The sequence below is a fragment of the Cupressus sempervirens genome, chromosome 2 (genome assembly GCF_028749045.1).
Source record: "Cupressus sempervirens isolate cs-2001-9-10 chromosome 2, ASM2874904v1, whole genome shotgun sequence".
Taxonomy (NCBI): Eukaryota; Viridiplantae; Streptophyta; class Pinopsida; order Cupressales; family Cupressaceae; genus Cupressus; species Cupressus sempervirens.
In genome coordinates, this window is record NC_143119.1 from 289,498,062 (window position 1) to 289,506,322 (window position 8,261).

Sequence of the window (8,261 nt, forward strand, 5' to 3'; positions counted from 1 at the left end):
TGGTTTTCATCTTGGAAGAAGACGAAGAGTGTGCTTAGATTCACCAATTTTTCATAAAATTAAAGTTGGAAGATGACATAAATCCTTCCCTTTAGGGTTGTTTTATTTTCTTGTTTTGTCATACACAAAATATTGGTAATTAGAATTTTTTGGGTTTATGCAACTATTTCTATTTTACACTCCTTTCTTGATATTGTTCACTTTGAATACCATTATTTTTGTGTTGAAAATGATTTCTATTTTTTTGTTAATATGTAGGCCTTTTTTTGGGGAGAAGAGATTTTGTCGAAAAGAAAATTAGGGGATAAAGAATGAAATCTTGGAACATAGACATTTATGGATAGTAAAAAATATCAAACTTTGAGTCAAATTTATTTTGAAGTATGATTATATCAAAATGTGTGTGTTCAAAGATGTGTATTTGCGATATTTTCATTTATTGTGAGTTAGAATTTGTAGTATGATAATACTTTATGATGCTTTCTTATTAAAAATGGTTACTAAAGTTTTCACATCAGAAACTTTATGTTTTGCATTGAAATCAATTATCCCTGTGTTCTTTTTCTTAGTATATTATGTAATGAAAATAACTTGGTGTCAAATTTACTTCCTTTTAAGCATTGCTTGAAATTTTCTTTGCATCTATTTTATAAGTATGCTCATATTTTAGTTACCTTGCTTACTTTCTTGTTAAAGGGATGCCCCAAAACAAACCAATTTTATCATAAGCAAGAGTTGTACCTCTAAAATTTAGAGGAAGGTCATTTGTTTAACAATCTCTCAAACTGATAGTTCTCATTCATCCTTTGATTTAGCACAGTGAATCAATTTTAAGTAAGAAGGGAAAAAGATTAAACTAATAATTTTTTGGCAACTCTACTAGGGAAAAAATCAATGTAACATCTCTTTTGAATATCTAGTGACACCTTTGTTAGATAACTGAGAGGGGGTGGGGTGAATCAGTTATGCTTAGGACCTTTCAAAAAATTCACCACACCAATAACAACTTATCAATAATCAACTTGTTAATCACATTAACTTCATCAAATTGTAAACTGATAAACTAACTTGCAATTCATATTGAGAATCAACATCATTAACTGACTTACATGAATGATAACAATTTCAACATGTAAAAGAAAATAACATGCAAAACATCCATACATATAAACACAAGGGTTTTTAATGTGGAAACCTAATTAGGATAAAAGCCACTAGGGACTAGTCACTCAAAATATTTTCATTCTTCTGACGTGAGCTTGATTAAGAGCCAACCCTATCAAAGATTGCAAACACACTGCTAGGTGTGACCCTGTTAGGGGATTTTCACCAAATATCATCTAACCTTATCACCCTTTAGTAAGTGGGCTCTCTAAATGACTTAAAAACATTCAATGGATTTACAAATTAAGACTATTGCATCCACTCAGTTAAGAGATTTTTTTCTACAATGGTTAGAAAGTAACAGTCAAATGATTCGTTAAAACTAGAAACTCACTTTTCTTGATTGAATCTCCATTTTGTTCAATATTTTTGCTCATTGATCGACCATCACATCAACACTTAATTTCAACTCAACTTCACACCCTGATATTCTCAATATGATCTCCTTCAACACTTTGCATCAACTTGGCTATCAACTAGACCAATATTGAATTCATTCTCCTGGTTGGGTTTCTGGGTCAGCCCCCAAGACTAAATGACAATGGAAAGTGCAGGAAAGGAAGAAGTATAGGGATTCCTTGATTGTCCACTGTTGAAATGGTAATAGTACTCTTTGGTCTCTTCTTGGTCTTTTTATGGATGTCATTAGTAATGTGAATATTATTCTTGTTACAGAGACTCATGAGAGCCCTACTCGCCCTCTTCTTGGGATTCCTAGATTTTACTAGCTATCTACTTATCATAATGAGATTAGGGTTTCTAAAGGTGTTAGGGGATCTGATGGGGTAGCCTACCTTGTCCATGACCACCTTGTCAGCAAAATGACTATTATGATTTTGACAACCTTGCCAGGTTCATGTGGGTCCATATTAGAGCATGTTGGTTGGAGATCTTTTCATTTTCATTTGTTATTTCCCTCCGACTACCTAACCTTACATAGTCCTCACAGCCCAAGATCTTAAGGAGGACCCTTATGGCAATTTTCATGATTAGATTGATAGGTTTTCTACCCTAGGGAACTTAATCATTTTACGGGACTTCAATGCTTGCACTAGGGATCTTCAAGCCCCTTTTCATGATTGGCGGACAAACTCTATGTGCACTTCTAAGTGTGACAGGGATGATCTTAATCTACAGTGTTCATCCGAGGACATTGAAGGTCCACTGACATGGTATGGTCAACACCTTCTTCATCTATGTGAATCTTCCTCTCTTGTGGTTCTTAATGTGCTCTCTTGCTTCCCTAACTTTGTTCGGTTCACTTACTAGCCTCATTGTGGTGGGGCTAGTGTTTTTTACTACATCCTTGTCTATACCTCCTTCATCCCCCTCGTTAGTCACTTCTCTATTTCCCACCTTCTATTGGTGGACCACTCCCTCCTTTGTCTCATCCTTCGTGCCCCTTCACTCAACTTGCTTTCCTCTCCCACCACACACCCACACCTCCACCCCTTCTACCTTTTGGTTCTTCCCTCGCCCACTTGCACCACCATCTCCTTCACTGATGTTGATCCTAACCTCTTCCTCATGCACCTTTGGAACCTCCTTCTGACTGCTTCCCTCACTGACATGCCTTGTTCCTCTACCATTTTTGATCTTATCTCCATGGTGATTCATAAGTTGGCCACTCTCTCCCTCTCTCACTCCTCTATCACTTTTGCTTCTCATCCCTCTCGCCCCTAGTTCATGTCCTCAGAATTAGTGGTTTGATGGTGATTGCAAGTCTCTCCATTGCCTGCTCTATTCCAAGCACACTCCTTTAGATCCCTCGTTTCCCTTGGTCAAGCTCTCTTACCGTAGCATTCTTTTATAGAAGAAGCATCTCTTCTACCTTGATCAGTGTAGGTCCCTTGACTCCTCCCTCGGGGTCTCCTCAAAACACTTTTGGCACACGCTCTTTCCTTGCCCCCTCACTCTTCCTGCAGACCTTAACTTTGGCTCCCTCCTTTCTCAGATCATCACCCTTTATGACATCCCTAACCAACCCACTCTTTGCGTCACTCCCCCTCTCCACTGCCACATCTTTACCATCTCTACCATTTTTGAGGTCTTTAGAAAAATGAGTTGTAGTAAGGCTATTGATGAGGAAGGATTCCAGGGAAAGTTCTTCAAGATGGGGATCCTAGTCCTTGGGTCATCTCTTTGTGTTCTTTTCAACAGAGTGGTTTGCACTAGTTTTCTGCCTTCTTGGTCTCACCATATTATCCACCTAATCCATAAGGCTGGTCTGACATTTGATTCGGGTAACTACAGGATTACTATGATTGGGCGTACCTTTGCCAAACTCTATGCCATAGTGTTGCATATCACTCTAACAAGACATTTGGACAGTTTGGGTTGGAAGGCTAGAGGTCAGGCTAGTTTTGGAGAATATTTTTAGACTACTGACCATATTCTCACCCTTAGGGCCATTATTGAGGAGGCTTGACGCCACTCTACAAAAGTCTACTATTGCCTTGTAGACTTTCGCAAAGCTTTTGATTCAGTTCACCGGGTGGCCTTATTTCAGTGACTTAGAGATATTGGGGTTTCCAAGATTCTTCTCATTACCATCATGAGACTTTACAAGAGTGTTGTTGGATGTCTTAGGACTCCATTGGGCTTATCTGACTTCATTCAAAGTTCTATCGGTGTTAAGTAGCGCTGCCCTCTTTCCGCTACACTTTTCAGCAACTACATTAATGAGCTTGAGATTTTCCTTGGAGGTGCTTCGCATCTCGAGGATGGGTGTTATCTTCACAGGGTTCAGGTGTCCACCCTTCTCTTTGTAGACAACTTGGTGATCTTGTCCTCCTCTCTTGATGGATTACAACGTCTTTTGGATGGTTTGCCCTCCTTTTGTGATTCTTAGTAGTTGGTGGTCAACTTGGGTAAGACCCAAGTTATGGTTTTGAATAGCTTGAAAATCTCTAATCACCAATTCTTTTTTAGTGGCATTGAGGTCGAGAGGACCTCCAGCTACACCTATTTGGGCATTTTTTTTTCAGGACCATGGTTCAGTTTGAGACTAGCCATGATGCCGCAAGTAAACAAGGGGCTGGGTTCATTGGCCTTGCTCAAGCTACAGTGCTTTAGACACCATTTCCAAGATACTATGTCTAAGATGTCTATCTTAGACTCCCTAGTTAGACCTACTATCCTTTATGGTTTAACCATATGGGGGCCCTCCTTGTTGACCACCAATTGGGCCTTGGTTGAGAGAGTTCAGACTCTCCTTCTGCGACACCTCATCCGTTGTTAGTCGACTACCCCTACCAGTATTATTTTGGTCGAGTTTGGTGCCCATCCCTGCATAATTTGCACAATATTTGATCTATTTTTCTTACTTCATAGACTCAAGGGTTTTGTGGACTCTATTGATGGAAGATATCGTTATTCTTACCTAGCCTATTGTTTCTCAACTTCGATTGCTACCTCGGATCCAACTGGTCATGCTTGTTGAGTGTATGCTCAAGTTTCTAGGCTCCTCAACATTGTTGGTATTGATATTAATGACCTTCCCCCTTTTTAGTATTCATTGGACACTCCCGCTCATCTCCTTCCCTCTTGGTTGGAGTAGAACAAGATTACTAGGATGGACATCTTTAGGACATATATTGAAGTGACCTTGGTCGACCCACTAGGGGGTCTTTGTCCTCGTATGGACTTCTATGTGGAGAATTTTTATTGGCATTCAAGACAGTATCATTGTTCATCCCTACTAATCTTCTTGACAATGGCCACATGCCCTACATATCTAGTTGTGCTCTTTCAGAGTGGGTTCTCACTAGCTCCATATTCAAACAAATCATCAGACCAACAATGTTTAGAGGATTTGTTAGTGTTGTGACATGGATGCTGTTGAGAATGAGATACACTTTATATTCTATTATCCCATATACTATGAGATTAGAGGGAGGTTCTATTTCTTATTCAGAGAGTGCAAGTCTTTGTTGTCCTTTTTTAGGTATGATGACCAGTGGTGCCTTACTCTTTTTCTACAAGAGGCTTTCTATCTTTGAGATTTCACCCTTTGGGAACTATTCACCACTAGGTTTTCATCTCTTCATTCGCTTATCATTTCCTTTTTTCACTCCAGTTACCTCGCCTAGGGGAACCAAGTGGCCTCAATGCACATCCATGGATACTCCACTAGATTGAGGAGACCACACAGAGATCACTTACACCACCACCACTAGCATGCCTCCTCTACCTCGAGCTTAGATTTCTCTATACACAGCTAGCTATCCTTTTGTTTTGAGCTACTTTTCCATGGTTAAAAACCACTAGTTTTGTGGTTTTGTAACCTCCTTTCTGTTGTTATTCCTCTTTCTTTACTTCTTGGTCTGCTTGTTTCCATTTTGTTTTGTTGTACTCCAACACCGTTTGGTGGTATGTCTACCCTTTAGCTCTTATTTGTATTCTTAGTCCCTTAGACCCATTTGTGGTCTCCTATTGGACATTAATAAATTATCTTATCTTATCTTATCTTATCTTATCTCATTTATCTCTTATATAGACAAGTTTTTGTTGCTTCATCTCCTTAGATTTTGTCACTTATTTACAATTGTCGATTAATCTTTTCCAACTCAGATACATTGAATCTAGTCACTTAAAAAAATGTTTTAACCTTGAACTTTGAACTTCTCCTTGGATCACCAAACACACTTCAAATCTCCATCATCCAATCTTTCATGATTTATGTGAATTGTTGATCTTGCTAACAAACTTCATCCTTATCTTTAGAAACTTCTCCAACAATCCAATTCTTTGCACTATGTTAGCCTGTAATCAATCTTTTACAAACTATTTTTCATTTACCCAATGGTGTTCTTCCTTCGACAACCTTCTCTATACTTGGTTAACATTAGACTTGCTCGGTTATCTCTATGCTTTGCTTGGTTAATACTAACTCACTTACTTAACCTTATGACTTCTTCATTTATCGACCACTATCTCTAGCTTGGTGTACCTTATCTTTTCACTTGCCAACTTCATTTCTTGTTTCCTCAACCAAACTAACTTGCTTCTACATTATTTTAACACTTCATGAAATCATGTAAAATAATAAAACCAACATTATGCTATCATAGATTAATTCATTATTTGCCCAATTAGGTTCACATATTTATCATTACTTCTTCAACTCAATCTTCATACTTTGTCTTCCACTTCTTTATCCAACATCACATACTTCATATGATGACAACTTACATGAATTAGTAAAGTCAAATAACTTGACATAAATGACAATATAACAACTAATCTAATTCTTTCATATATACTTTGTAGCTTAGTTATGACTATGGCCTTCATTAGCTTTACTTTTTTTTCCAACAATTTTCCTGTTACTTTCATCAACATCAACTATGTCCAATAATCTCCCCCTTTGGCATTGATGGCAACGCATTATGAAACATACCATCCAATACCAAACATTATCATCTACTTAGCAATACGCTAGTTTTGTCCAACTTGATCTTCTATCTTCATCTGTGTTCTTCAACAGGTTTTGTTCTATTCTTGTGTAACTTATATCTCCATTCATCACATTATCCTTTGCTCATATACTCCCCCTTAGGGTATATCACATTCATTGTTCAACTCATCAACTCCCTTTTTTGACTTGAATAGCAACTTTCTTTATCACAGTAATTCTCCCACTTCGACAACAATTATCATATTCATTAATTATCTCCTCCTTTGAAAACAATGTCAAAGGTAAAAAAAAACTCACATTTTCCATGTAGTTATATTGTGTACCTTGCATGTATCAATTTCTTATGTTTCAATGCATCAGTTTCACTTTCTTCACAACTTTAGGATAGCCTAAAGAGTGAAAAATTGAATCAACTTGCAATCCATGAATTAATGCAATCATGCATCTTCACTTAGTGAACATTGGACCTAGCTTACTTTTTAGATATTCAAAAGCATTCTAAGGTAGTGGCTTAGTAAAGATATATGCAATTTTCTCCTTTGACTTTACTTATTCCAACCTTACTTTTTTCTCCTATACTTTCTCTCTTAGATACCAGTACTTAATACATATATGTTTTGTCTTTGCATGTATCACAGGATTCTTTGAAAAAATTATAGCACTTGTGTTGTCACAGTAAATTGTTACACGTTTAGTCACTTCCTCTTGCATGCCTTCCAACAACTACTTGAACCAAATTTAATAGCAACGACTACATATTCAACCTTAATAGTAGACTATGAGATATAACTTTGTTTCTTACTTATCCATGTCACAAGCCTTTCTCCTAAAAAAAGCTCCACTACTAGTACTCTTTCTATCATCAACATTTCTAGCCTAATAATCACCAATATAAACTCTTTTCTCAAAGTCTTCATCTTTCTTATACCATAAACCATAATCTTATGTTCCTTTCAAATATCTAAAGATTTTCTTCACAACAACCATATGTATCTCCTTAGGATTAGAAGAAAATCTTGCGACAATTCCTACAACATGACCAATATATGGTTTGTTGTGGACAACATATTGTAGCTTGCCAATCATAGATCTATAAAGTATCTGATTTACCTCAGTAGTAACATCTTTCTTTGATAGTTTATACCCTATGACCATCGGTGTACCAACTGGTCTAGAGTCTTCCATGCCAAATGTCTTCAAGATCTCCTTGATATAATTGGATTGTGTAATATTTATCTTATCCTTCAATTGTTGAAATTGCAATCCAATAAAGAACTTAATCTCTCCAAACATTGACATCTCAAATTATTTCCTCATTTCATCAACTAATGTCTTGCACAATAGTTCACATCCTCCAAATGTAATGTCATCAACAAATATTTTAGCAATAAGGATCTTATCATCAAATTCACTTTTCAGATACAAACTACTGCTCTCACTAGTTTTGAAAAAACCAATTTTTATCATATATGAATGTAACATTTCATACCATGCTTAGGGGGGTGCTTCAATCCATACAATGCCTTGTGTAGATTGTATATCATGTTCATCTTACTAGGATCAACAAAACCTTTTGGTTTCTCAATGTAGACTTCTTCTAGTATCTCATTTAGAAATGTAGACTTGACATCCATCTAATAACATGTTGGTAAACAGATTTTTCCTTTCTTGTTTCTTG